The sequence below is a fragment of the Phyllostomus discolor genome, chromosome 3 (genome assembly GCF_004126475.2).
Source record: "Phyllostomus discolor isolate MPI-MPIP mPhyDis1 chromosome 3, mPhyDis1.pri.v3, whole genome shotgun sequence".
Classification (NCBI taxonomy): Eukaryota; Metazoa; Chordata; class Mammalia; order Chiroptera; family Phyllostomidae; genus Phyllostomus; species Phyllostomus discolor.
Window position 1 is genome coordinate 207,934,265 of NC_040905.2, and position 27,594 is coordinate 207,961,858.

General features: G+C 55.4%; 2 long non-coding RNA genes across 2 annotated transcripts; both read left to right on the top strand.

The window, feature by feature from the left end:
- The first annotated feature begins 20,506 nt into the window (after positions 1–20,506).
- Positions 20,507–22,557, top strand: LOC118499816. Its single transcript, XR_004902351.1, has 2 exons — positions 20,507–20,867; positions 22,245–22,557. It is a non-coding gene; the product is annotated as an uncharacterized LOC118499816 (long non-coding RNA).
- A 1,984-nt stretch (positions 22,558–24,541) lies between these two features.
- LOC118499817 lies at positions 24,542–27,518 on the top strand. Its single transcript, XR_004902352.1, has 3 exons — positions 24,542–24,649; positions 27,245–27,249; positions 27,379–27,518. It is a non-coding gene; the product is annotated as an uncharacterized LOC118499817 (long non-coding RNA).
- Positions 27,519–27,594: the final 76 nt, after the last annotated feature.

The following is a 27,594-nucleotide window of genomic DNA, read 5'->3' on the forward strand; positions in this document are numbered from 1 at the left end:
CAGGTGTATTTAGACCGCGGCACCTGTGAAGCCACAGGGGCTCTCTGGAGCCTCTGGGATTTACCTACAGTGCACGGTGTACCGCCGGTGCCACCCGTGTGCGTCACCCTCAGGGAGTGTCCAGGGCGGGGACCTGCTGACAGCTGACCCCCTGTGTCTAAGGACGGGCGAGCACCTTTGCGGGACTCAGGCAGAGCCCACACACCCACAGGAGCCTCCGTCACACGTGTGTAACGGAGAGGACACCAGGCGTGGCCACAAACGGCACCCCTGGCAAACAGACGGCATTCGCAGCTCCCAGCGAGCCTATGGGACCCGGGCCGCGGCAGCCGCGCCGTGGAGACCTGCAGCCCGGGAGGACGTCTGGCCCGCGGAGGTGGCTCGGAGGAACTCGGAGTCGCTGTGGCACATGAAAAGCAGAGAAAGAGGAAAATCCATTTGGGGCCAAGAGCTCTGTCTGAACTTTGTCCTTTTCTCAAGCAAAAGAAAATATTATTTCACCCTCTAAAGAACCACACATAATAACAGGCGAAATGTCAAGACCAATGTTGATATAAACCCCCAAGGAAAACAAACATCTCCGTACCTTCTCCACGGCCTCCCCACCTCTCCCTGCCCGGCTAGTTTAAACAGATCTAGCGCTGGGCAGAGGGCAGGCGAGGGGCGGGGTCAAGGCTGCCTGGCTGGGGACGCGGCCACCGGGGAGGCTGGGCCTCTCCAGCGCCAGCAGCCCTCCGTCCAGGCAAGGCCGGCCCCAGATCCACACACAGAAGGGACCAGCCGGTTCGAGCTTGGTCTGATTTCAGCCCCAGCGTCGCTCGCTGGCTCTGCGACCTTGGGCACGTAGCCTGACCTCTCTGAACCCGAGTTTCCTCGTTGGCATAGCAGGAGGATGGGCACGGGGTAATGCAGGTCGGGCACCAAGCACGGTGCCTGTGTTAAATAAAAGCAACTACGATTATGGGCCCTGCCAGCTCTCCCAGCAGGGAAGGCCAGGGTCAGGGCCGGCCAGCGAGGCCCCCGGGCTGCATGACTGCATGAACAGGGACTTCCGGAGCGCCCACTGGGCAGCCAGCACTTGTGCAGCCACTCCATGGAAACAACCCAAGTGCACCCACGCAGCCCACAGAGATGGTCCTTCCCTCATTGTAAGGGGGGAAACAGAGGCCTGGAAAGACCGAGGGACTTGCCCAAGGTCACACAGCTGGGAAGAGGGGCCGAGATGCAAAGCCAGGCCCGGCCAGCTCCAAAAGCCCCAGGCAGGGGTGACTCCCGGGCCCATCCAGGAAGCGGGAGGCCCAGTCCTGGTCCCAGAGTCGCTGGGACGCTCTGCACCCAGAGTGTGTGTTGGGAGGTGTTGGATTATATGGTGCCCGGGCCACCCCCAAGCTCAGCTCTGGCTTGAAGCCTCAGCTGCCCAGCCCCTGGCGACTGGTTCTCCCAGCCCCACCCGGGTGATTTTCCAAACTTTCAGTCCAGTTTTTTTTTCCCCTGAATTGAAGACAATCCAACAAATATTTGTGGAGCCCTGTCTCTGTGCCGGACCTGGGCTGAGCCCTAGAGACCCAGGGTTGAATCCTCTTCCAATCCAACCCTCAAGGAAATCCCACTCCAGGGGGCGTGGGGAGGAAAGACAGACGGAACAAGACGACTGTTACGATACAAGAAACAACTGCGTTCTCGGGTGCCTGTACAAGCCCCGGTAGGACCGTAGCAGAAGGGGTACCTGACCCTTCCAGGGGACTTGAAAGGGGATGACGTGTGAGGAAAGACTTGAAATGAAAAGCAGTGTGCCTGGAGGACTGGAGAGGAAGGGACAGCTCTTGTAAAAGCAGAGAGGCAGGCTCTGGCTGGCATAGCTCAGTGGACTGAGCACAGGCTGCGAACCAAAGCATCGCAGGTTCGATTCCCAGCCAGAGCACATGTCTGGGTTGCAGGCCATGGCCCCCAGCAACTGCACATTGATGTTTCTCTCTCTCTCTTTCTCCCTCTCTAAAATTAAATAAATAAATCTTTAAAAAAAAAAAAAAGCAGAGAGGCAGGAGAGCCTCGAGTGACAGGCGTCGGGGGTGGCAGACTGGCGGGGAGGTTCACGCACTGATCCAAGGTCCCACCACGAGAAAGCAGGACGGAGGAGCTGGCAGGGGCCACCCTGCGGTGGGCTTCACCGAGGCGGGTTTATGGTGGGAGCGGCAGGGTGCCGTGGAAGGTGCAGAGCCAGACCAGACTTGCATCTGAGGGAGACTGGTCTACGTACCGTGGGGAGAAGCGTTTGCGGGGCTGGCGGGGTGGGGGCTGAAGGAGGGCAGGGGCCTGGGGGATGCCCAGGAGGAAGGGGCAGCGGGGTTGCGCACGAGGTGGACACAGGGGCCAGGGGACCCAGCAGGACTGTGCAGTGGAGAAGAGGGAGGGGTCCACAGGATGCTCCACGTTCACACCTCGGTGGGGGCTGAGCGCAGTGCCTCTGGGGAGACGGGCCACCTGGGAGGGTTCCCCCTGGGGGAGGGGTTCCTGGGGATGTGCTGAGTCTGAGGGGGCTGTGAGGTGTCCCAGTGAAGACACCCAGAGGCAGTGAGTGGGGAGATAAGCCAGAGGGGGGTGGGTACAGGTGTGCTTGTCGGTCCCCCAGAGAGTGTGGCTGTGGGCCTGGGTGGTTGGAACGCCAGGGCACAATGATACTCGGGACACGGAGCAAGAATGAGACACCAAGGAGCAGCCAGAGGAGGAACAGCAGAGGCAGGGGGTGAGCCGGAGGCAAGAAATGTCAAGGAGACAACATGAAGAATGAAAATCTAACCAACGGGCTGGGCCACGGGAAGGGCAGAGGTGGCCTCGCCAGGAGCTGTTTCCAGGGAGCGGGGAGCAGAGGGCAAGTGCAAGGAGCCGAGGGCTGGATGGAGGTGAGGAGGGGGGCAGGGACGGGGGGGGGCACACGCTGGTCTTCTACAAGTTCGGCAGGAAGTGGAAAGAAAGATAGAAGATGGGCGCTAGCAGGAGGCTCAAGGTCAAGGGAAGGTTTGCATTTCAAAATGGGAAATTTCAAGAGCTGCTGGTGATTCAGAAGTTCACGTCACAGGAGCCAAGGGGTGAGGGAGGCAAAGAGGCCCGGGGGGGACATTGAGAGGTGGGGGGCGGGGAGGGACAGAAGTGGGGTGCCAGGAGGGCCAAGCCAGAGAGGGCAGAGGGAGCAGCAGTGTGGCATGAGGGGGTGGGGGAGAGGGGTGTCAGCACGGGGCCACGGGGCTCCTCGAGGGCGGGCTGCGGAGCCCAGCGGGGCGGCAGAGGGGTGGCAAGGCACAGGCCCCGGGTTCAGACGGACTGGGGCCTGCATCCGCGCTCCGCCATCACCAGCTGCGTGACCCTGCCGCCCCCCCTCAGGGCTGTTCCCTTACCCCACGGGGACCCGTGCACGAAAGGCATCCAGCGCCGGACCCGGCAGCGGAGGGCCTGGATAAATGTTAGCGAATAAGAATAATAAATAATGAGGAGCTATCGAAGGGTTTTGAAGCCGGGAAGTGACAAGGTCAAATCTGTGTTTTAGAAAGACCCCGCCAGAGGAGGAGGTGGCCTTGGGGAGAAACTAAAAGGTCGTGCACTTCTCGAGGTATTTCTCTGAAGTCTGTGGGAAGTTTGTAGTGTCAGGTTAAAGACTTTATTGGTTCCACGTTTGGTTTTGATTCGGCCGTTTCCTCGGGTCCTCCCGCGTCGGAGGCCGGGCTCGCTGGCTGTGCTCAGCACCGGCCGGGTGAGTGGGTCCGTTCGGGGCTTCGGGGTGCCGTGCAGAAGGAAGTAAACTGATGGGGAAAGTAAATACGGAAACATAAATAAGTCACGTGGAGGGGGGACCCGGGGGGAAGCTGGGCGGGAGCTGGCAGGGGCTTGGGAGGCCCGGTGGCCCCGGGAGGAAGACGCAGCAGGGCCAAGGGTGGTGGCCCAGCTGGAGAGGGACGGGGGTGATTCCTTGTGAAACCTCCAGTCTGTTCTGCAGGACAGACCGGCGGCAGGGGCCTGGACACGGCCAGCCGTCCTCTCACACCCTCGGGGCCTCGGGGGAAACGGTTTCCCTTTGGGAGCCGCATCGACCCGTTTTCCGGGGCCCACGGCGGGGCCCCAGGGCCTGGGTGAGCTAGAAGAAGGGCGGTCATATTGGTGTCAGCCATGGTTATCACCGAGTTCTTCCTCCTCGTCCCCCCACATGGCTCTTGGGTGAGACCGACGTGGTGCTTAGCCCCGTCACACAGAGGAGGAGAGTGAGACACGGGGAATTCACTGCTTGGCCAGGGCCTCGCCTTGGGAAGACACCCACACGCTTACCCATCCTGCCGCAGGGGCCCCGGCTGTGCGGAGCCCGGGGCAGCACTTCCTGCACGGCACCCCAGGGAGACCCAGTTCCTCCGACTGCAATTCAGGCACAAAGTAGGAGGAGCCCGGGAGGCAGGTGGCCTTGCCTCCCAGCTCTCTGCTCACTGCTGTGTGACCTGGGGCAAGTCGCTTCCCCTCTCTGAACTTGACTGCCTCCTCCTCCGTCCAGCGCAGTTCCGTGTCTAATCCCTGGATTTCATTGGCTCCCGCCTATGTTGGGTCTAGCACGTAGTAGGAGCTCCACGGAGGCCACAGCCCTCTTCCCAGGGCGTCCCTGTCAGGGATGATTATCTCCATGGAATCCACACTGTGAAAATAAACATGAACTCAAGTGGCCCCAGTCGCCGTGGCAGCCAAGGGGAAGCTCGGTCCCCAGCCTGTGTCTGTTCTGGGCAAGAACAAAAGTTTCCCTGTGAAGTTGCCCCCACCCCCGCTTCCCCTCTGGAGCCAGCTGGGATGGGGAGGTGGGGAGGGGGCCCGGGCTACAGCCCTGTGAGCTCAGCTGCCTGTCAAAAGCCAGCCTCCCTCCTGCCCAACTCCTTCCCAGCTTCAGCAGGCCAAGGCAGGTGAAGGGCCTCCTAGCTCACGTGCCCCAGGGGCAGAAAGCTCGCCTCGTAGTACTACTACTACTACTAGTAGTAGTAGGAGGAGGATTCGAGGGACAGAAGAGGTGGCCTTGGGCACACAGTGTGCAAAGGCTAGATTCCAGGGACATCCCAGGATGGGGACTCCCTCACCTCATACACCTTTGACCACTAGCCATGCTGTCCACAGTCCCTCAGATGGTAGGTTTCAGGAGCCAGAGGACACAGCACAACCAGCAGAGAACCTCGTGTCAGAAAGAAATTGTGCCGATTCCAGACCATCAGAACTTGCCATCAGGCAGGTCAGCTCCTCTTAGTGCATCTGTCTCTGCCTCAGGGTCACAGCATGGGACCACCCCCCCACCCCCGGCTGGGGCCAAGACACAGCCACATCCAAGCCCAGCAGCAGCTACTTGCACCCACTGGGGAGCAGGCGCCATGCTGGGGCTGATCTGAGACAGACGTGCCCCCGTCCCGTGGGTTCAGAGCTGGGGAGATGGGAGCAGGCTTCAGGGAGGAGCAGCAGGCCCCCTGAGAGAGAAAAAGAGCCAGATGCAGCTCAGGGCCAGAGGAGCAGGACACGGCTGCTCCGGGTGGCAGTGTGGCCATCACAGCACCAGTGTGTACACAGCTCTTCTGACAATGAGGTGGCTCCCTGGCGACAGCGGGAAGGGGGGTTGCTGTGTGGGAGGGACTTCCCTCCACTCTAGCCCTTTGTGTGCCAAGCAGCCCTGCGGGGGGTGGGGATGGGGGTGGGGGGGGTCCTAACCAAGCAGAAGCCAGAGGAGGGACCTTGCCTTCCCCTCCAAGTTCATAGAGCACAGGAAGTCCACAGGGAAGATCAGCTCTGTGCAGACAGTGGGTCATGGTGGTGACTTTGTTTTGTAACGGGGGCAACCAAGGGGGGCCCCAAATAGGGCTTCGTAATGGGGTCCAGCACTCAGTGTCCAGGAAATATTAGAAAAATATATATATATAGGATGTCCTCACTCTCACAAGTCTGAGCTGGAGCAGGGCCATTGAAAGTTGTTTTGAATAGCAGCAGTTTTGCAGATAACCTCTACAATGGTTATTTAACATAGCTGTAACCTTTAACTGGTTGCCTAGATATGTTAAATAGCTGTGGCCCTACTCTGAGCCAAGGGGATGGGAGTGACTTAAACCCTTGATGTAACTGGGAGGCAGCTCCCCCTGGTTACAGAGCCTGCGTAAGAGCTGGGAGATGATTGGCTCCACACCACGGGGCCACACCTGCCTGGACTTACTATGGCAGCCTAGTAAAGCTGGAAAAATACGGGAATGCTGACAGCTGTGGCCAATTGTGGGAGGAGTTGGAAATGGTGTGGCAGACGAAGATTGGTGCTGGGATTTAAAACCAGGTGCGGCAGCCACGCGGAGTCTTTGTGGGACCACGCGGCTTAGGCAGAGAAGAACCACGGACTTCTATTTCTTTTTCTGAGATTCGGTACCCCGGACTGGGCAGAGGGGGAAGGAAGAACTGGGCGTTTGTGGGTATTCTAAAGGACTTTGGGATCTCGGTGAAGACAGTAAGTCATTACTCTAAAGTTTGTGTAACTCTTTAAATAAATAATCCTTTTCCTTTTCACCAGTCTCTGGCTTTGAGAGACATCTTTCCCTAATGGCAGGCAAGACGAACCTAGTACGGGGTGGGGGGACCCCAGAGCACAAGGGTGGGTCCATTCAGTAAAAGTATATTGTTCACCGCCCCTCCCCCCACCCCTGGTCTGTTCTGTAACCGTTCCGCAGTGCCACGGCATAGGGGTTGAAAAATGAGCATCAGGACGTATGTGAATTATATCTCAATAATGCAGTTTTCAAATGCTTACGTTGTGATTGTTCATTGCTAGTGTATAGAAATACATTTGATGTTTGTATTTAGTATCGTGCAGTTTTATTCAACTCACTTACTAGTTTTAGTAGTTTTTCTGTACATTGCATTGGGTTTCCTATATAACCGTGTCCGCTGCATGCAAATGCCACTTGCTTCTCCCTTTTGAAATAAAATGACAGCTGGAATGTACCTGCAGGTGCGTGTCACACATCCCTCCGGGTCTCCCTGACTCACCAGAGGAACAGGGCTCTGTGAGGTGCCCAGATGCCCCCGAGCGAAGGGGCTGATGCGCGAGCCCCTGCCCGCAGTGAACCAGCTGCCTTTACGGAAAGAGGGAGTGCCCAGTGATCAGGCGAGGTTCTAGCCAACTCCGAAAACCTCTTCATCCACAGAAAGTTTGAGTCTATGTGTAAATGTATACAGGCGATAGGTGTGTTCCTTTTAAATTGGATCTAAAATTCCTTACCATAATCTTTTTTTAAAAGATTTTATTTATTTATTTATTTATTTATTTTTTAGAGAGGGAAGGGAGGGAGATAGAGAGAAAAACATCAATGTGCGGTTGCTAGGGGCCGTGGCCTGCAACCCAGGCATGTACCGTGACTGGGAATCGAACCTGCGATGCTTTGGTTCACAGCCTGCGCTCAATCCACTGAACTACACCAGCCAGGGCTTACCATAATCTTTTCATAAAAGATCCACCTTATTGTCATTCTAGGCTGATGACGTCAGAATAATGGTGATCACAGTCCCTCCCCTGTGGGGGATCATGGGAATTCGTGACATCAGAGCTCTAACAGTGTCTGATGCAGTGACATTTGGAGCCCGCAGAACTGGTTTTTGTGTTGTCTGGAAAATACATTGAAACATGTAATGACGTGTTGCTATGTGTCCCGCCAAGCGTGTATGTTGGAGCCTAACCCCCGGTGGGATGGCATTGGGAGGCGGGGCCGTGGCCGAGCGACTGGGCCCCAAGGGCACAGCCTGGTGGGTAGGGTTGGTGCCCCTAGTAAAGGAGACCCGCTTCCCTCACCCTTTCTGCCAGGAAGACGCAGTGAGAAGGTGGGTGTCTGTGAACCAGGAAGGGAGTCCTCACAGGACCCACACTGACTCCGCCAGCACCATGATCTTGGACTTCTCAGCCTCCAAGGCTGGAAGCCACAGATTTCTGTTGTTTGTGAGCCTCTCAGTCAGATGTTTTGTCGGAGCAGCCGGAAGTGACCAAAACATGTACTGTATTCAAAACTTAAATATGTCAAAACAGTTACAATGTGGGGTTTTGTATCTGCAAAACTCTTTGATTCTACAAGTCTAGTCTTCAAAACTGATCATTAGAAAATTACAAAATGCCCAAATATGCAGATCCATCAGTTGATAGAGAACAGAGAATGTCACAGAATCATTTATACGAAAATAACTAGGAGATACCCGGAACGTGCAACAAAAGCAGAGAGTGCTGTGTGGCCATTACAAACGACGGTGCTGTGCGGGTGTATCTCTGTAAGTAATTGCTGTCTCAGTGAAGCAGGTACGAGACAGTATTAAATAATAATCTCATTTTGTTTTTAATAAATTCATATATATAGGAAAATGGCTAGGGGGAAAAATACCCTCCAAGTATTTGCCTGAATATCCCTAAGAGGTGAAATTAGGAATAATGTGCACGTTTCCCCCGATTTTGTTTTTGTTCTGTCTGCGACTTCTTGCTTTTCTACAGTTAAAATGGTAACAACGACAATATACACAATTTATTAAGCACTCACTTCATGCCAAGCAATGTACTGGGAGCTTTCTATACGTTTCCTTATCTCCTCCAGTAACCCCCCGGGGAGACGGGCACTGTTGGCTAAGGACTCAGGCAGGAGTCTTTCCCTTGAACGTGAGGGAAGATCTAACTCAAACTGGCTTAAGCAGAGAAAGAGGATGAATTAGCTCGTGTCGATGGAAAACCGTGATCGGCTCCATGCACGGGACTCAAAAGCTGCCCCTCACAATGGGCTCCAGTCGACCCTGCTCCTCCGGGGCAGCCCACGCTCAGGCACCCAGCCCCACCGGGAGCAGGACGGGAGCAGGATGGCTTCGCAGCACGGCCGGTGGCGTCCTCACCGCTGCAGGGCTATGGGAAAGAAGTAGTTCCGGCAAAAGCCTGAAAGGACACTCCATTGGACGGGCCCGGTCACATGACCCTCCATGAACCGGTCTCTGTGGTCAGTGATGAAAGGCACTGATTGGCTTCAGCCTGGGTCACATGCCGCAGTCTTGGAGGCAGGGAATGAAGTCACAGCTCAGAGCGAGCGGGAGACAACTGGTTCTCCCGAAGCAAAGGCAAAAGCCCAGTAACGGGTGCTGTACTAGAGGAAAAAAAACAAGGCGACCACAGCAATTATCTCCAATTTACTGATGAAGAGGCTGGAGGTCAGAGACGGGAAATAGCTTGTTCAAGTAACAGGGTGGGGATTTGAACCCCTGTTGTCTAACTCCAATGACAGTAAATTGATTTACTAAACATTACTTGTATAGTATTTTGATTAATTTAAAAATAAAATAAAATCATAAGGTCCATCAGTGGGTTTGTGGGACCTGGCTGCTTAAGGTGCAGTTGGGGTCAGGGCGCACCTGAGACACCCGTGACCAATGCTTCCTTCCCAGAAGGTGACCACCCACTTGCTTTGTGTCTTTCCTCGGGGACAAGTTGCCAAGAGCAGCCCTGACACCAGCAAATGGCAAGAGCAGCTCAGAAAAAGAAGACGCTCCGAACACACGAGTTATAATAACAACATCTGGTATTTACTGGCAGCTTATCGTGTGCCAGGCATTGTGCTCTTGATTCCTCGTGACCATGGGGACAGTGGCTGCCCTGTGTTGCAGACGAGCAGCCGGAAGCACAGAGAGGTGAACCTCTTCCCCAGCGTCACGCAGCCACCTCAGGGGGAGCAGGGCTCAGGCTGGGTCTGGCCCCAGAACCAGGCCTACATCACCCGTTCTGAGACCGGTGTCATAGCCCCTCTGTGGTCAGGAGAGAATTTCAGTGGCACCTACAGAGATCGGGGCTGTGGAACGTGAGGGTATTAATAGCATAACTCCGAGTATCAAAGGGGGCAAGAAGAAAGGCTGATGCTGCCGGTGTGTCCCCCTGGCACCTCCCGGGGCGTTTGCTGAGGAAAGATGGCGTCAATGGGGCCGAGACACGGAGCACGGCCTAGACACCTGCTCAATGTTCCCCCTGTGTGGCTCCGGTGTTAGTCTGGAGTGGGTAATTATTTTATACGGTAAAGGGTGTTGTCACTGATGAAAGTGAATCCAGCCTCTAGGCAGACATGGGTTTAAAGCATGTTCAATCAGGGACAAGTTCATGATACATTGCTAGAGATGTAATATTATATTATATTTATTATATTATTATAATATATATTAATTATGTCATATAATTAATATATAATTAAAATATAGTTATACTTATAATTATACATTAATTGTATATTATATATAATATATAGCATAACAATACATATTATATGTATTATATTGTATCATATTATATATTATAATTATGTATTATACCTAATATATATTAGATATATATTATATTTATATGTTACATATGTATCATGATCCAAATGTTTCTTAAATATAAATATATATACACACACACACACGCAGATTTAAAAAAAAGGAATATACAAAAGGCTAATTCTGGGGGCTAGTATTATGGATTATTTTTATTTTCTCTTTTGTTCTTTTCTATACTTTCCAAATTTTCTATAACAAAGTATACTGTATCCATAATTTAAATGTTAATAAATTTTTCACGAAGGTTTCTGAGTATAAGAAGCCTAAGACTTCCACAACAACCGCAAGCTTTGCTTTTCTTTCAACCTCGTCTCTGCATTTACTTACTTCCTCTCCCAGCAAACGCCCTCTGGTTTCTGCTGTGCGGGGCTCCTGGGCAGAGCGGGCCAGACGCAGGTGCCTGGAGGGTTCCCTGTGCAGCTCAGACAGGGAGGACCCCCCGCTGTGAGCCCTGTGAGAGTGGGCCCCCGTCTGGCTCAGCCCTGTACCCCAGTGCCCGGGCCGGGCCTGCAGCAGAGCCAGGGGCTGTGGAAACACGGATGAACAAGTGGGCGACACCGGGGAGGCCTGAACTCAAAGTCCAGGTCCTTGACTTACCAGTTCCCACTTCTGCAAAATGGGGGCCTAATACCCGCCTCAAGGGGGCACTCGAAAGTCTTTTACACAATGCCTGGGAAGAGCGCTAGACCCTCAACAAAGAGGAGAAATCATTGATTTCAGTTCTGTGCATAAAGCTTGGGGTCAGGCCTCCTCTGCAAGTGTTTGGGGCCTGACTAGAAAGAAATCGGGCTTACCGTTTGGACGAGAGTGTGTAGAGCACGCTCCGATTTGTCTAAGAAAAGAGGAGGCATTGAATTTTTAAATGAAAAGACACACCACAGAGTTGAAGCAGCAAAAGTTACGGCAAGTAAAGGGACAGGAAGGGAACCGGCTAGAGCGACAGAGATAAAGGCGGGGCCCCTGGCAACATCCCACGTCTGGTAGACCTGATTCATACACCAGGCAGGTGTTTCATGTCATCATAAAACAATGTAAAATGTTCCAGAGAGAAATTCCAAACCTCAAAAAGCAAAGCCGACAAACACCAAGCTAACATGGGGCGTTATGGGGATGACCGAATGGCGTGGAATGACTCCCAGCGACGGAAGCGCAGGGACTGTGACCGGCTCTCCCTGGTGAGATGTCCCCCAAGGGCAAAGCAAAAGACAGATAAAAGAATAAACTGCAAAAGAGAAAAACCGATCATTATATTGGCAGTGGTATTGGTACTCTTATCTGAGAACGTCACGTGGAAGTGGGACTCAGCGAACAAGCGCATCCTCCCCTGGGAACTGGGGGGAAGGGACGCACAGAAGGGGAGAAAGAATGTACAGGTGTCGAAACAGATGAGGCTTCAGGAAAAGTGCTGTAGCCCTGAATGTCAGTTACGAGTGTCGATATGAACTCAGGATACATTCTTCCATGAAGTAGTATAATTTTTTGAGCAGTTTTAGGTCCATAGAAAAGAACAGTACAGAAAGTTCCCACATACCCATTTGCTGGCCCCTTTCCCCTAGTTTCCTCTGTTATTAACCTGTTGCATTCCTGAGAGATCCATCTGTTAGGATGGATGAGCTAAGACTGATACATTGTCATTAACTGAAGTCCATAGTGCACCGTAGGCTTCACACTTGGTGGTGTACATCCGGTGGGTTTGGACACAGGCGCATCCCAGTGTGGGGCAGACTAGTCTCACCGCCCTCCCTAACCGCGCCCCTGCCCCACCTGTTCGTCCCTTCCCTGCCCCAGCTCCTGGCAGCCACTGATCTTTTCACTGTCTCCACAGGTTTGCCTTTTCCAGAAGGTCCCAGACTTGGAATCACACGGTGCACAGCCTGTTCGGACCGGCTGCCTTCGTTTAACAAGATGCATTCGGGCTTCTCTGTCGTTTCATGCCTTGATGCCTCATTTTACGTTACCACCGAATGACGGTCCATCGTGTGGCTATAATGCAGTCTGTGTATCGACTCGCCTAGTAAAGCACAGGTTGGTTGCTTCCCAGTTTGGGCAATTATGACTCAGGGTGTATTTTCTAACTTAAAAAAAAATAGATAAATTTTATAAATGTATTCCCTAGCGCTGTCCACTAAACATGCCCAGAAACGACGGCCCACTCAACCACCGTAAGCATCACGTAAACCTTGGCTGTGGTCTCTAATTACCACTCCCCATTCAAAGAGGCCAGGGGTCCTTGGGTAAATGGCTGGCTCCAGTTTGGGGGCAGAAGATGTATCAGCCACGTCTGGGGCATCTCGCTATTCCAGAAGCAAGGAGGTTACTGAAGTTCTACCAGGGTCAAAAGGCCTTGGCAGCCACCCCAAAGAGGTTCTCCCTGGCCAGATGGGATCATCTGAACATCAGTAAGAATAATAGTGTCCAGGGATTGAAACACACGTCAGATAATATTAAATCCCTGTGCTCATAATGACACTTAAAAAAAAACCAAAACCTCGCCATGACCAGCGTGGCTCAGTTGGTTGAGCATCATCCCACATAGTGAAAGGTTGCCAGTTTGATTCCCAGGCCAGGTATGTTCCTGGGATGCAGGCCAGGGCTCTTGTTGGGGTGCAAACAAGAAGCAATTGGTCAATGATTCTCTTACATTGATATTTCTCTCCCTCTCTTTTCTCCCTCCCATTTTCCCTCCCTTCCCTTTTCTCTAAACATAAATAAATAAAATCTTTTTTTAAAACTCAATAAAAAACTAACTTCAAGAGTATTAGGAAATGCCATGGCTGGTGTGGGTCAGTGGATTGAGCACTGGCCTAGGAACCAAAGGGTTGCAGGTTGGATTCCCAGTCAGGGCACATGCCTGGGTGTTGTGGGTCCTATCCCCAGTAGGGGGTGTGTCTCTATGGGAGGCAACCACATATTGATATTTCTCTCCCTCTCTTTCTTTCTTTCTCCCTCCCTTCCCCTCTGTCTAAAATTAAAAAAAAAAAAGAATATTAGGAAACTACTCATTACTGAGAACTGTTAAAGAAGCGAGTCTTTGTACAGCCTGTATTTCTTATATCGAATGACCTTGAACTGTCAGTTCTCTTGTACAGGTACTCCAGCTCATCAGTGGAGGAGGCTAGAATTAGAATAGCATCGTGTTGCTGTCCCTAGTGAAACAATGAGTCTAGGCAATGGACATCAGTGATGGCTAACTGTACAAAGAGAGACAGCGTGAGACATCGCAGGCCTCCGGATGCCAGGGCCCGGCACCACCTGTGATGTGTGAGCCCCCAGACTGAAGCCGAATCTATCTGATTGAGCCCCCAGGTCAGATCTGGTTACCGGAAGTACAGAGGACAGGGGAACATGGTAAAGAAAGGACCCCAAGGGTCCGAGCAGCCCGACCTAGACTAGGAGAAACTCTGCGGGATGAACAAGCAGGTCCTTCAACAATAAATGGCAAGAGTGGAAAGGAGGGGAGGGACTCAGAGATGGAGACCTGAGAGACATAGGGGGGCTTTTCAGTAAGGTACCAACACCACTTAGGAGACAATCAAGGATATGTAAACACTGACCAGACAGGTGGGATGGTAATAACTTCTGCAGGGGTGACGATGGCCTTGTGGCTGTCGTTATTTTTTTAATTGCCTTGTCTTTTAGAAAGAGATATCAAAATAGTTATAGTTGAAATGTTACAGTGTCCAGGATTTTCTTCAAAACAATCCACTGGGCTCGGGGAAGCGGGCGTGAGTTGTCACTGCTGATGCTGGGTGATGAGTACACTATTGTCTCCACTGTTGTATACGTTTGAAATTTTCAGTAATAAAACAGGGCTTACCAAAAATTAAAATCAAGGCTGCTTCTAACCAAGGCAGAGGCAGCCTAGGCTCTCTTACGCCTCTGCTGTTTTTATGTTGTCACCTCTTTGTATAAAATGTGGTCCGAGTAGTAGTGGCCAACTTTCCAATATGCCTTCTTCTTTCAAGTGCCTGTTGGAGAGGCAGCTCCAACCCGCAGGGGTGAGGAGGGACGCTGGTGATGCCCTATCCCCTCATTGGCCTGCGCCCTGGGAAGCACCATCAGCCACCAGGCAGAGAGAAGGAAGCTGAGTTTGGACCCCAGCACTGCGGCCACCTTTGCAGGGGGAGGTAAGAGCGCTCTAAAGCCACCCCGCCTGATCCCCGGTGGGCCCCTCTCCAGGTCCTGGGCCTGGCCGGGTGCTCCCAGCCCAGAGGGTGACCGTAAGAGTGTCCTCCTCATAGGGCCGTGGGGCGGACCCTGTGTGGCGGCGGGAAGCTCTGAGCCGAGTGCCAGGCTGGAGTGGTGCCCACAAATAGGGGGTATTTCTGCTGCTTTTGCTATTTAGCCAGAATATAAAGTAGGGCTTTCCCCCCAAAAAAGATGCCTTATATTTGCCTCTTTACAGAGCATGCTGTGTGAGGAGACAGTTTCTCAAATATTTCATTTTGACCGACAGAATGTCATTTGGGGAAGATGCATTAGCCTGAAATGGCCTCAGCTGGTGTTCTTTTTGGGTGTTTAATCCCAGCAACCTGACAAATGGGCTGCAAGAGAGAAAGTAATTTTGCATAGTTTTAGAATTTCTCACCTGGCTGGCATAGCTCAGTGGATTGAGCTCAGGCTGTGAACCAAAGTGTCGCAGGTTCAATTCCCAGTCAGGGTACATGCCTGGGTTGCAGGTCATGACCCCCAGCAACCACACATGGATGTTTCTCTCTCTCTATCTTTCTCCCTTCCCTCTCTAAAAATAAATAAATAAAATCTTAAAAAAAAAGAAAAGAATTATCAAAAGGCTAATACCTTAAAAAAAAGCATTTCTCCTTGGGAGGGCACCCTCGCGCCAGCGGGGGTTAGATATTGCTGTGAAACGGCCTCACAGTACGCTTCATGACACAGCGGAGAAGCTGTGCAGGCTGTGGATTCGTACAAGAGGAGTGAGTCTAATCTCCTGGTGTCATGTTCGGCAAACAGGTGCGTGTGGCGTGGGGTCATGACAGCACCCCACGTGTGCCGCCCCTCACCAAACAATGGAGAGAAACGTGAAGATAAGTGCTCTGGGAGATGAGACTGGCCGTCCTGAACGGTGGCTCAGGAGTGACCAAGGACACATTCAAAAAGGCAAGGGAAGCACAGGCCACAAAAGCAAACCCAGGTCAACTGGCTTTCTGAATCCAAAGCTTCTGGGCATCGAAGGGCCCACGAGCAGAGTGAGAAGGCAACTCACCGCAAGGGAGGGAATATCAGAAAACCACGTGTCTGGGAAGGAGTTGATACCTGGAATATGCAAAGACCTCCCGCAACCCAACAACAGAAACACTGCACTCGGGCAGACATAGACGTGAATGGACATTTCCTCAAAGAAGATACACAAGTGACCCATGACCACGTGAAAAGATGCTCAACATCGCTATTCGCTAGGGAAATTCAAATAAAAACACCATGAACTACTACCTCACACCCACTGGGATACGACTAGCAACTACAGCAGAAGAACACAGACGACCTAGGGAAGCTGGGACCCTTGCGCACTGTTGATGAGAATGTACCACAGCGTGCCTCTGGGGGGAAGACAGTAGGGGGGGTCTTCAGACAATCAAAGTGGAATTGCCATACGATCCAGCAGTTCCGCTTCTGGGTATATGCCCAGAAGAGGCAAAGGCAGAAGTCTGATGAGCGGTTTGCATACGCATGTGCACAGCGGCGTTCGTGACTCCCGATAGCCGAGGGGTGGAGGCGGCTCGTGCCCAGGGACCGGTGGATGGATACACAAAATGGGCAGCAGCCATGCTGTGGGACATTATCCGGTCTTGAAAAAGAAGGCGTTTCTGACACCTTCTACAACATGGGCACGTTAGGGGAAATAAGCGACTCACAAGTGGACAACCGTGTGCGATTCCCCTGGCGTGAGGTCCCCCAAGTATCAAATTCATAGGGAAAGTAACACGACGGCTCCCAGGGCCCGGGGTGCAGACAGGATGGGGAGCGGCTGCGGAATGGGGGCAGGGCCTCAGTTCCGCACGAAGAAAAGCATTCTGGGTGTGGCCGGGGCTGGTGGCCACACGACACCGCGAATGCACGTGATGCCACGGGACATCCGTGGAACACGGTTGAGACGGCAAATTCTGTGTCATGTCATTTCGTCACATTTCAACATAACAATGAACAAGGAAGACATGCGAGTGAAGAGGCTGAAATTAAACCGCCTCAGAAACGGCGAGAACTATCAGTATTTGTGCCTATTATCTCTTTTCCGCCCATGTTTCGGGTGACTGTTACCAACATCCAAAACTACAATCCAACTGTGATTGTAATTGGACAGGCCATACCCAACTAATAAGCTTAGTATTTTCCATTGGCACTGGGCGGTGTCATCATCTTCTGTTTATATGATCGAATTGGCTGGAAACATTTGGGGGGATCTTCTCTTTAAGAAAATGCAAGGGTGCTTCCCAGCCTTCTCAGGTGTCACCGCCGTCCCCGCCACCCCTCCCCACCCCCGCCGGCTCTCCTGGGACCTGTCAGATGGCACTGGACTGTGTCAGGCTCCCATGCAACCTAGAACCCAGAGCTCTGGGCCCCAGGACGCCCACAAGGCCTGCCCTCCTCCCCGATGGGCGCAGCCCCCATGCAGAGAGCATTTAGGGTCAAAAAGGCTCATGTGTGTGCGTGCTTTTTAATATTCTTTTATTAAAAAGTAATGAGCTGCTCAAAGAAATGACTAGAAACAATTTCTTTCATTCTTCCTACCTCCCGACACCTTGGAAAGAGTGCTCCTTTTGCAGAGTCCCCTCAGGCTGTCACCCTCTGGGTGCCCCCACCGTGAGCTCCCTGCTGCAGAGCCTCTGCTCCAGGAGGGGGGAAAGGGCTTGGGGCCTCAAGGGTGGGCTCCTGACAGTCACCACTGTGTGCTTATGACAGAGACCAGGCCACGGGGTCTTGTCCCCTTGCAACGTGCGAGACCGTCATCACACCCCCACACGCTGCCTCTGTGCATGCCATCAAGAATCCCCAGAGAGCTGAGACCAGTGTGGTGCGGTGGGCTGTGTGTCGTCCTGCAAACCAAAAGGCTGTGGGTTCGATTCCCGGTCAGGGCACCTGCCTGGGTTGCAGGGCTGGTCTCCAGGCTGGGCATGTGCGAGAGGCAACCAATGATGGATGTTTCTCTCTCACGATGATATCACTCTCCCTCTCTTTCTCCCTCCCCCTCTCTCTAGAATCAATAAAAGAAAAAAAAAATTTAAAGAATCCCTAGAGAAGTGTCTGTTTAGGTCCTTTGCCCATTTCTAAACTGGATTGTTTGGGGTTTTTTTGGTGTTGAGTTGCATGAGTTCCTTTTTTAAAAAATTTATTTATTTATTTATTTTTAGAGAAGGAAGGGAGGAAGAAAGAGAGAGAGAAACATCAACGTGCAGTTGCTGGGGGTTATGGCCTGCAACCCAGGCATGTACCCTGACTGGGAATCAAACCTGTGACACTTTGGTTCCCAGCCTGCACTCAATCCACTGAGCTACACCAGCCAGGGCTGTGTGAGTTCTTTATACACTGTTGATATTAACCCCTTAAGAAGTGTGTCACTGGCGAATCCTTTCCCCCGTTCAGTAGGTCTTCTTTTCATTGTGTGGGTGGTTTCCTTTGCTGTGCGAAAACTTTTCAGTTTGACGCAGTCCCCTCCATTCATTTTTTCTTTTGTTGTCCTTGACCGAGGGCATATATCAGACCTGAAACTAAAAATAATATTGAATGTACACTGTAATTGAAAAGAAAAATTTAATATTCATAAAAATAAAATAAAATCTCTGGGGAAAAACAAAACGATCTCCCAAGAACAGCCTCTCCTCTCCTCACCCACTCCCCTCGCCACCTCCAAGCCTCAGAGCTCCTCCCCCTCCCCCAAACCCTGCTGCCTCGGTTTCCCCAGGCCACTCCACCCTCCCCGAGGACCTAGCAGGCCCGTCTTCAGCTGTGTCTTCTCCAGCACGGGCCATGAGTCCAAGCGTTCCCCTCTCCCACCTCAGTGCTCCTGGGAGAAGGAGAACGGGGGTGGGGGCGGGGCAATCCCCCGGTACGGCAATCAGACTCACGTGGGGGAAGCCACCTCTCGCCTGAGTCCTCAGCGGTTCTACGCGGCAGAGGCGTGTCCAAAACCACGGAGCTCGAGCAGTGTGGACCATGTCTCACTTCCCCTCCCCGTCTCACAGGACCCCTTTCCTGGCCTTGGCACTGCGGGGTGCTCCTTCCCGGGACGCACGCAGCAGCGGGGCGGGCAGGGAGACAGATGATGCCGTCTCACCACGAAGGAGGGACACGCGTGGCTGAAGATACGCATCCTGCAGGAGGCAAACCCGAGCCGATCTGGGAGGTCAAGGAAGGCTTCTGGGAGGCGGCGACACTTCCAAGGAGACAGACAAGACGAACAGGAGTAAGCCAGAAAAAGGGGGTGGGGAACACCTTCCCCGCAGCCCAGTGGGAACGGCCTGTTCAGAGCCTGCGGGCAAGAGAGAGTGTGAGCTCTTGGAGAAGCTGAAAGAAGGCCAACCCAGAGACAGCAACCGGGAAGCAGGCAGGAACGAGGCCGGGGCTGGACGCAGGCCAGGAGGCCTGGGAGGCCGCCGGGAGAATGCTAGACTTGGAGGCTTTTCCTGGGCTTGGAAGAGTCTGAGTTACCCGGCTCTTCCAGGGAGACGGACCCTGCAGGGCAGACTGTGCCGGCGGGAGCGGAGGTGGGAGTGGGGATGCAGGCATGGCATTCTCTGGCTGTCCTGTGTGCTGGGAGCAGGCGCAGGGCCATCTGGATCCCATGGAGCTGCAGCACGCCGGCTCGCCACCCTTCGGAGGCTGCCTGACACCCACCAATGGCCATGCTCTGCCACTCCGAAATTGTGAACCAGGGAGTTTCTCCTCTGAACCTTGCCTTCAGCTGAGCAGCGGGAATCAATACCAGCTACTCCTCGGGCATGTTGCACGGTTCCACGAGGTCGCAGACGTCAGAGGCTTCACCAAGGGCCCGGCAGAGTGAGTCACCGATAAAGGGTAACTACTATCCCCATCACTATTATCGTTATCGTTGCTGTTTGCAGCCCGTCCCGACTCCGGAGTGCTGCTCCGCCTGTGGGCTGCGGGGCTGTTGCGGGGACAGACACTGCCAAGGCCCAGAACCAGGGTGCTCTACATTTTTTTTTTTTGCATAAATGTGCATCTCGCATTCAGAAGAGCTCCTTCTTCCAAGGAGGGTCGAGCGGGGTTGCTCGGGGGACACATTCCAGAAAGAATAACTCTGTGTAACATGAAACCCTGAATCTGGAAACACAACCTCTCTGGGAAATTAGAGGATGCGGCCTGCTCTGCGGACCGCCCAGCCTCCCTGCGTGCAAAAGGGATATTGAAACCCCACGGCCTCGTCACTTGGCCTCCTGCCTCTGGCCCCACCCCTCCCCACAGCCAGGGGATCTTCCTAATGAACAGACTCGAGTGTGGCCCTACACTGTTCAAATGCTCCCATGGCCCCCCGCTGCCCTCAGGTTCAAGTCCACACTCCTCATCTAGTCCCACAATGCCCTGTCGCCAGGCCTTTGCTCTGACCTAGCCATCCGTGCTTCCTACGGATCAAGGTCTTTCCTGCCTCAGGACCTTTGCACATCCAGTGATTCTCACGCCGCCTCTCACAAGCCCCCTCTCACAGGCCACAACCCCTTCGAGATTCGAAAGCCCACAGATCTAGTTGAACCCCCATAGAGAAGTAATATCATCCCCATTTTCCAGATGGAGAAGCCAAGGCCCTGAGAACCACCATGAGGTTCCTGAAACCGAGCCCCCCAAGACATGCCGGCCACCTCCAGGATTGATCAGTAGCCAAGAGGAAGCACCTGGCTGCACCTCTGTCCTACCAGGAGGGTGCAGGCGGCTCAGGCAAGAGGGCGAGCCAAGGAGAAGAAGGGGCCAGCGTGGCACTGAAGTCACCCTGAGTGCACTCAAAACTCAGGGTGGCCACTCACCCAGCTGTGGGGTCTGAGACAGAACATCTGACCTACCCGAACCTCAGTTTTCTCGGCTGCCAGGTGGGGCTGAATGGTAACACCTCCCTGGGAGGCACGTTGCGAGGGCTCAGGAATGACAGGTAGGAGCACCTGCACACAGGAGCGCCTGCACGCGTGTGGTGGAGCCTCGGCGGAGGGTGTGTGCCGCCCTCCCCTGGCGTATCCAGGGAGCTGCGAGGGTCCAGACCAGCTCATCTCAGACCAGCCTCACCCCAGGCCAGGCTGCTGAGGCCTGGGAACCACCCCTGCCCTGCTCTCGGCTTTGGGTTTTGTTTCCAGCCTTTCCTTTGGAAAAAGGCCAGCGTCCTCTCTGCTAGAAGACGGCGGGAGAGGAGTTGTTCACGCCTTGGCCTGGATCCCTGAGGAAGAAGCCATGTGCGGAAGTGACGAGAGCCCGGGGCCTGGAGTCTGTCTGATCTAGGTTCGAATCCAGGATCTGACACTTACAATGCTGTGTGACCCCGGGTAAGTCACTTCACCTCTCAGAGGTGCTGATTTCTTCACCTGTTAGAGAGTCTCGTGATGTCTACCTCAAGCATACACTGGAGGCAGATGGAGGGACTGGGATGAGAGAAGATTCTGGAAGTGCTTCCCCCAGTGTGCAGACGGTGATTCCTCTCAGGGAGGGAGTGAAGACGGGAGAGACGCACCAGTTTACAACAGGAGTTACCGACACAGACGCCCCTGGCTAACTGCAGAGGGCAGATGGCTGGCCTGGGGCGAGGGCGTTGGGGTAAATTGGGGAGGGGGGAGGCACAATTCAGCCCTGGATTATCAATACCCAGTTGGATGAGGGTCTAAGAGCAGGCCTATGATTATTCAGAAGAAAAAATTCCATATTTTCATGTAAAAAATCTCATGAATAAAGCATGGTACGGAATATGTACTGTATGACTCCATTTCTATAAAATTCAGAAACAGACAAAACTCGTGTGTGGTGACAGGAACCAGGGCCGCGTTCTCCACGGGGAAGGCTGGGCAGTTAGTGGCTGGGGGGCAGGAGGAAGGATTCCGGGGGGGTGCAGGAGGAGAGATTCCGGGTGGGGGGGGGCAGGAGGAGGGATTCCAGGAGCCACAAACACTCTCTCTCGTGGTCTGGGTGTTGGGGGCCTGGGTGTAATTTTACCTCTGTGCACTTCTCTGTGTGCACAATAGATGTCGATAGAAATACGAAAATCACTTTAGAACACATAAGTCCGGACTGTAGTGCCGGGAAGAGAGACAACCAGCACGGGCCGAACCAAACAGTCCCGCTGGCGGCATCCCGGGCGCCGGTCGGACCCCCCGAGACAGGCGCCTGGGTGCTCCCGGCTGCCGACACCCTGGCCGTGCCCTTCACCCTTGCAGAGCACCCCTGCTTCCCGAGCCGCACAGGAGGAACACCCATCCCGCCCAGAGAGGGCCAGGAGCCGCGTCTCCGTCAGCCCATCTCCCAGCCATGTACCTCCTGAGCTCCAGTTCTGGAGAACAGGCCGACCCTGACACCGCAGCGGTGAAAGGCCGCCCCAAAACCTCACCCTTCTCTGCGATTGATTTCACTTCCCCAAGAATACGCAGAGGACGGTCATCCAAAGGCAGCCGAAAAGCCTTCCTAGAATCTGGAACTCACCGAGCCTGCCTCCCAGCCCACAGCTCCACGCAGCAAACCCCATGGGTGCACGCCCAACCGGCAAGCGTGCAGCTCCGCCCCCGCCCCCCCCCCCCCCCCCCGAGCCCATGAGCCCCGGTCAGAGGGGTGGGGGTCCACAGGGAGGCTGCCCGGGTCCGCCCCTCTGCCTGGTCTGGATACCCTGGTTTTATTTTTATTTTCACTCTCATTCTTTTCTTGCTGGGGGCCCACAGAAGGCGCACACGCCTCCCGTATAAAGCGGCACCAGCCAAAACAAACGCACATCAGATGCATTTATTTGCACAGACACTCATAAAAACTTTACTAGACACCAAATAATTACAGGAAGGGGCGAACCTCCAGCTCCGCGGATCCCCGGCGTTTTGAAGTGGATTGAAGATAAAGATCAAATAGACAGGCGCTAGCCCGCGTCACACCCAGCCAGCCCCCCCTCCCCCGGCCTGGACCCTCCCGAGGAAGGCCGGCGAACTTTCTTGCTTTTGTGAATTTGTGTTCGATTCATATAAAATGTCTTTCTGTGAGTTATTCTCGGCCTCCTAATGGGGCTTTTATGAGTCCAAATATCGTCCCCGGCCGTCTCTTTGTTCTGGAGCAAGTCCTCTGCCAGGGGAGCCCCTGGTTGTCCACGGGCTGTCGAAACCACCCAGCCCCTCCATTTGGTAAGAAATGCAAAAATTCTGGAGGAGAGTGCCCTTTAAAAATATATACACGTGCATATAGAAACGGCACCACGAGAGTCCCACACAGCTGGTTTTCATGCAATGTGCTGCACCCCTAATTCTGCTGCCTACCCAGGGTCCGGCTTGGGCAGCCCTGGCCTGGGGTCCTACAGGCTACCTGTGCAGGGAGTCTGGGCACCGCCTGGGGAGGGGGGCGGTCTCCCGGCCCAGCACGCACGGCTGGGATCTGAACCTCACATGCCCTGAAGGCAGACAGACGGCCACACTCGGTGCGGCCTGCTGCTTGTCCTTGGGCTCTGGTTGGAGGAGAGCTGCGGTTTCCCCAAGTCCCGGGGACTCTCTTTCATTCAATTATTTGCCAAATATTTTTAGAGGCCCACTATGTGCCAGGCACTTTGGTGAGCACTTACCCCCCCCCCCCACACACACACACAATCTTCTAGGATAAATGCTACCCTTGTGCCCACTTTAGAGATGAGGCAGCTGGGGTGCAAAGAGAGAGCAGGACTTCCCTGAGGTCCCACAGCTGGATCCCGAGCCAGATCTGGGTGACTTCCAGGGACCTGCTCCTGACCGCTCCTGAGCCCTGCCTGGCCAGTGGAAGACCCTACCCCTGGGCCACCTACCTAGGGCGCTGTCCCTCCCTGAGCACCACCCCGGAGCTGGCTGCACTGTTTGGATCTAAGGGATCCGGTCTCCTGACCCACCAGGGAGGAATCTCATGACTAATGACCCAGACCTTGTGCTGACAAGTCATGGGTCTGTGGCCAGAGACCCCCCCCCCCCACCCCCGGCTGGTGGAGGGCGGGGCTGAGCTGCAGAGAGCAGAGGAACCGGGCGGCGCTCCCCGTTGCACACAGCCTCCGTCACAGTCACCCACACGGCGCCTCACCAGCCAGCTCTGCCTAAAATCCTGGCCCCTGCCACCCCTGCCACCAGCCTAGAAAAGCCCAGAAGGGAGAGAGCCTGCCCCAGCCCTGAGTCAGAGGGACCTCAGCTTGGACCTCTCTCCATTCAGGGTCTGGACCTCCACCCAACTCAGGGTCTCTGAGCTCCCCGAAAGCACAAGGCCACCGCAGACACTCCACCCTGGGCTGTGGGGAGGGGACGGGGTTACTCATTACACACGGCCATCTCTTTGCTGAGAAGGGGCCTGAGCCTTTGACCAAATGTGGTGGGGCCAAGCACCCCTAGGTCTGAGGAGAGGAGCTCAGGGACCTCTCCCAGGGCCACCCAGCTCCACCTCCAGCACTCCCAGGTCTCCGGACCTGGGGCTGCCTCCCTGGAAGAGCAATTCCCAACCCAGGCCACGGTTTGGAGCAGTCTGGGTCCAGTTTGGAGCAGTCTGGGTCCAGTCTGGCTGGCCCTCCTGGATCCGAGTGGCTCTCCCGCAGAATGGAATCGTGGACCCGTGCGGCTCATCATCTGCACCTTCGTTCCCCACAGCACTGGAGGGGCAGCACCCTCCTCTCCACCCTGGCCCAGGATCTAGCCTCCAGCTAGGACTGTAAACCAAGAGGGGACGCTGGCGCTAGGCTCTGGGCAGAAAGCGTTGGTGGGGGTGGAGCGTGCACCAGCTCCATGCAGGGAGGGGGCTGTGGAGCACAGGACGCTGGTCGCTCTGGCATGTGGGGAGGGCCGCAAGGCCCCGAGAAAAGGAGCAAGGAGGACTGGGGAGGGCTCAGTGAAGATGGGGCATCCATGAGATCAGGGAAGCCCAGACGCTCGCCCCGGAGCTCATCTCTCTGGCTTTGCTTCTCCCCAAGCGATCCCGCACGGCGGAACAGGTCTTCCCTTAGGTGAAGAAAAGCTGAAGCCTTTTCTGCCGCTGAAGTCCGAGCCGGAAGGAACCCCCCTATCCGCCAGGGTCAGGGCACCGCATCGTGGGTCCCGCGCCGCTCAGGCCAATCGGTGGGTACCGGCTGCCCCTGGCTGCTGTGGGGAAAAGCAAGGCGTCGCTCCCACGGGTTGTATCCGACTCCGGGGGGACCTAGGCCCCGGTTCCAGCACCCGGTTGGTCATGTCTTCAGCAGGGGAGGAAGTCCGGAGGCGCAGGAATTGCGATTGTGATAAAGGGCGACCGGGCCCCTGCGCGGCTGTGTGCGAAGGATCCGGGACCACAGACTCGGCTGGGGGAATGAGCGACCCGGGGAGTAGGGACAAATGGCAAGGATCAGGACCTACAGGGTGACCCGAAGTGGGGGGTGGACGAATGGGCAGTGAGCAGAAAGGACAGAGAGAGGGAACTCCGGGTTTCTGCACTAAGCAGCCCGCCTCCCGGACAAGAGAGGGCAGCCCTGGCCGGACTCAGCCGGCGCGCACCTCGGCAGCTGCGGGGAGTCTCCGAGCGCCACCCCTGGCCCTCCCGGCGTCTGCTCTGGTGATGTTGACTGTGACGCCGGCAAGGGTGCGAAGTGACCTGCCAAAATTCTGTGTGCCCCAGTATACACCAGCCACCCGCACCCGACGGGGCAGCCGGCACGACCCCCAGCGCAGAGCGCCGGCCAGCCGGTGGCCCCGGGGATGCGCCCTGTACACAGCCGGCCGCCCCGACTCGGCTCTTGACGCATGGCCGAGGGTCAGAGAAGTGTAAGAGGCCCCCATTCCGCTGAAAGGGAGAAGAGGTGTGGAGAGGAAGAGGCCGGGCACAGGGAAAGGGGTTACTGAACGATGGGGGAGGAGGATGGGACGCTGCATGGGGAGTCTGGGGTCCCGGGCGGGTCTGCAGGGACTGTGGTGGGAGAGGATTTCCAAGTGCGCTCTGAAGAAGACAAGGGTCCGGACCTGGAACCAGGACCCTCTCACCTCCTCACCCGACAGCAGCTGCAGGGACATAGCGCTACCAGCAGAGGGCAGAATATGCCCGATCGGTCCGACAGCCCTGCGCCCGGCTCCGCGAGGCCCAGCAGCCCGCTCCTACTGGCAGGGGCCGGCCCCCGCCCCAGATACCAGGAGAAGGCAGCCCTGGCCCAACCTCGGTAGACAGAGGCCTGGTGTTTTCGAGGACCGAGGATCAAGGACCGAATGAGAAAAACTCCACACCCACTCATCCACTGTCTTGGATCACTGTCTTGGATATAGACCCAAATAGACCCAAAGAAACCGAGAAATACACGAAGGCAGAGAGAAACACACACACACACACACACACACACACCCCCCAAACCACCCCCCCAAAACTCTGAGACACCCAAGCACACAGAATCATTCAGAAATTCGGAGACCCACACATACAAAAGCAACCAGATGACCCAGATACAGAAAAGGCTCCCAGACACAATACAGAGGCTGGGAGGCCGCGCACAAAGGCAAACATGCCCGCACAGTGACACAGACACGGGATACACAAAGACCTCCAAAACCACGGAAGAAACAGGGGCACGGAAGGACCAAGGACCCTCGGATTCACACGCAAACACACATACGAGGATGCAGGAAAATCAGACTCAGGGTCACACATTCGGTGCCCAGGAAGTCTGGGGACACAGAAATACTGTATTATGTGCACGGAAACCTGGGTGTACCCGCGCGCCAGGGCCTCCGAGGCCAGACCGTCGACAAGCACAGGCGCACACAGACACACACGCGGGTGCTGGGGTGGGGCGGGAGTCCCTAATCCTCCACAAAGCCTGGCCCCTCCGCGGGGCCCCACGGCACAGGGGGCCACTTCTGACCAAGCCTCCCGCAGGCTCCAAATCCGATCCGCCCTCTCGCCTCCAGCGGGGTCAGGGGACCCGCCTCCCGTGCCCTCCGCCCCCGCCCGGCTTCGCGCCGCTGCCCCGCTCCTCCGGCAAAGCCGGGACCGCCCCACCACAGCCCTCGGGCTTAGCCCGCGCCTGCCCCAAGGTGGCTTCCCCCCTGCTAGCCAGCGAGCCGCGCCTCCGTGGGGCCCCAGAAGCCGAAGATGAAGGAAGCCAGTGCCGGCGCCGTGCGCGGCAGCCCGACTCGGCGGCCCGAGCGGCCAGCGCGGGTGCCAGGCCCGGTGGGTGTCAGGCCTCGCAAGCTCCCGGATCGGCCGCTGGGTCTTGCCGACCTCCTGCTCCCGGGTGCAGAGGCCCACTTCGCCCAGCCTCTCGTGGCGCTGTCCCTGCTGGGCGCGGCCCACGGACCCCTAGCCGGGTCCCTCCACCGCCAAAGGTCGCCTAATCTAGCGTCCAATCCGGCTTCCTTCCAGCGGCTGAATGCACGTCGTCCCGGACTTTCTGCCCCGACCTGGAGCTAACAGCCCCTGCCCTTGTTCCTCACTCCGCCTCCTTCGAGGCCAGGTTCCCGTCCATTGCCCCCACCCGTTCCCAGGGACCCCCTTGCCCAGACCTAACCGTCCTCTAAACTTCCCGTCGCGTGAACCCGGCCTCACCTTCCTCCCCTGTCCAGTGTCCCCTATTTTTGATCCTGGGGCCCCTGCACGACGTTCGCTCACTTCTCCACCCAATCTCTGCCCTGTGTGAACGCTTCCCGGACCCCGCACCCCGATTCCGGGGCCCACCCCCTCTCCATAGGCTAGGGCCCCCCTTTGGCCCGTTCTGGGCCAGCGGCTGTCCCCTCCTGCAGGTCCACGTCCCTCGGGCCCGGTAGTTAGCTCTCTCAGAGGACCAAACCCGCCCCGAGACGGCGCCGCGGCCCGGGGACGCCAGCTCAGCCCGGCGCGACCTACCTCGGCCAACAGGACAGTCTGGGTCCCCGGCTGGCGCCGTCCCCTGGTGCAACCGCTGCGCTCCCCGCGGTCCGCGCAGTCTGGCCGCGTTCGGGGCCACTCCTCTCAGCGCTGAAGCTTTACAAAATATTAATAATAAGGCAAGAGAGAAAAAAGAAAGCCTTCATTCCCCAACTCCCAAATCAATTTTTCAAGGGGGTGGGGCAGAAGGATTTGTTTGCAAGGCAA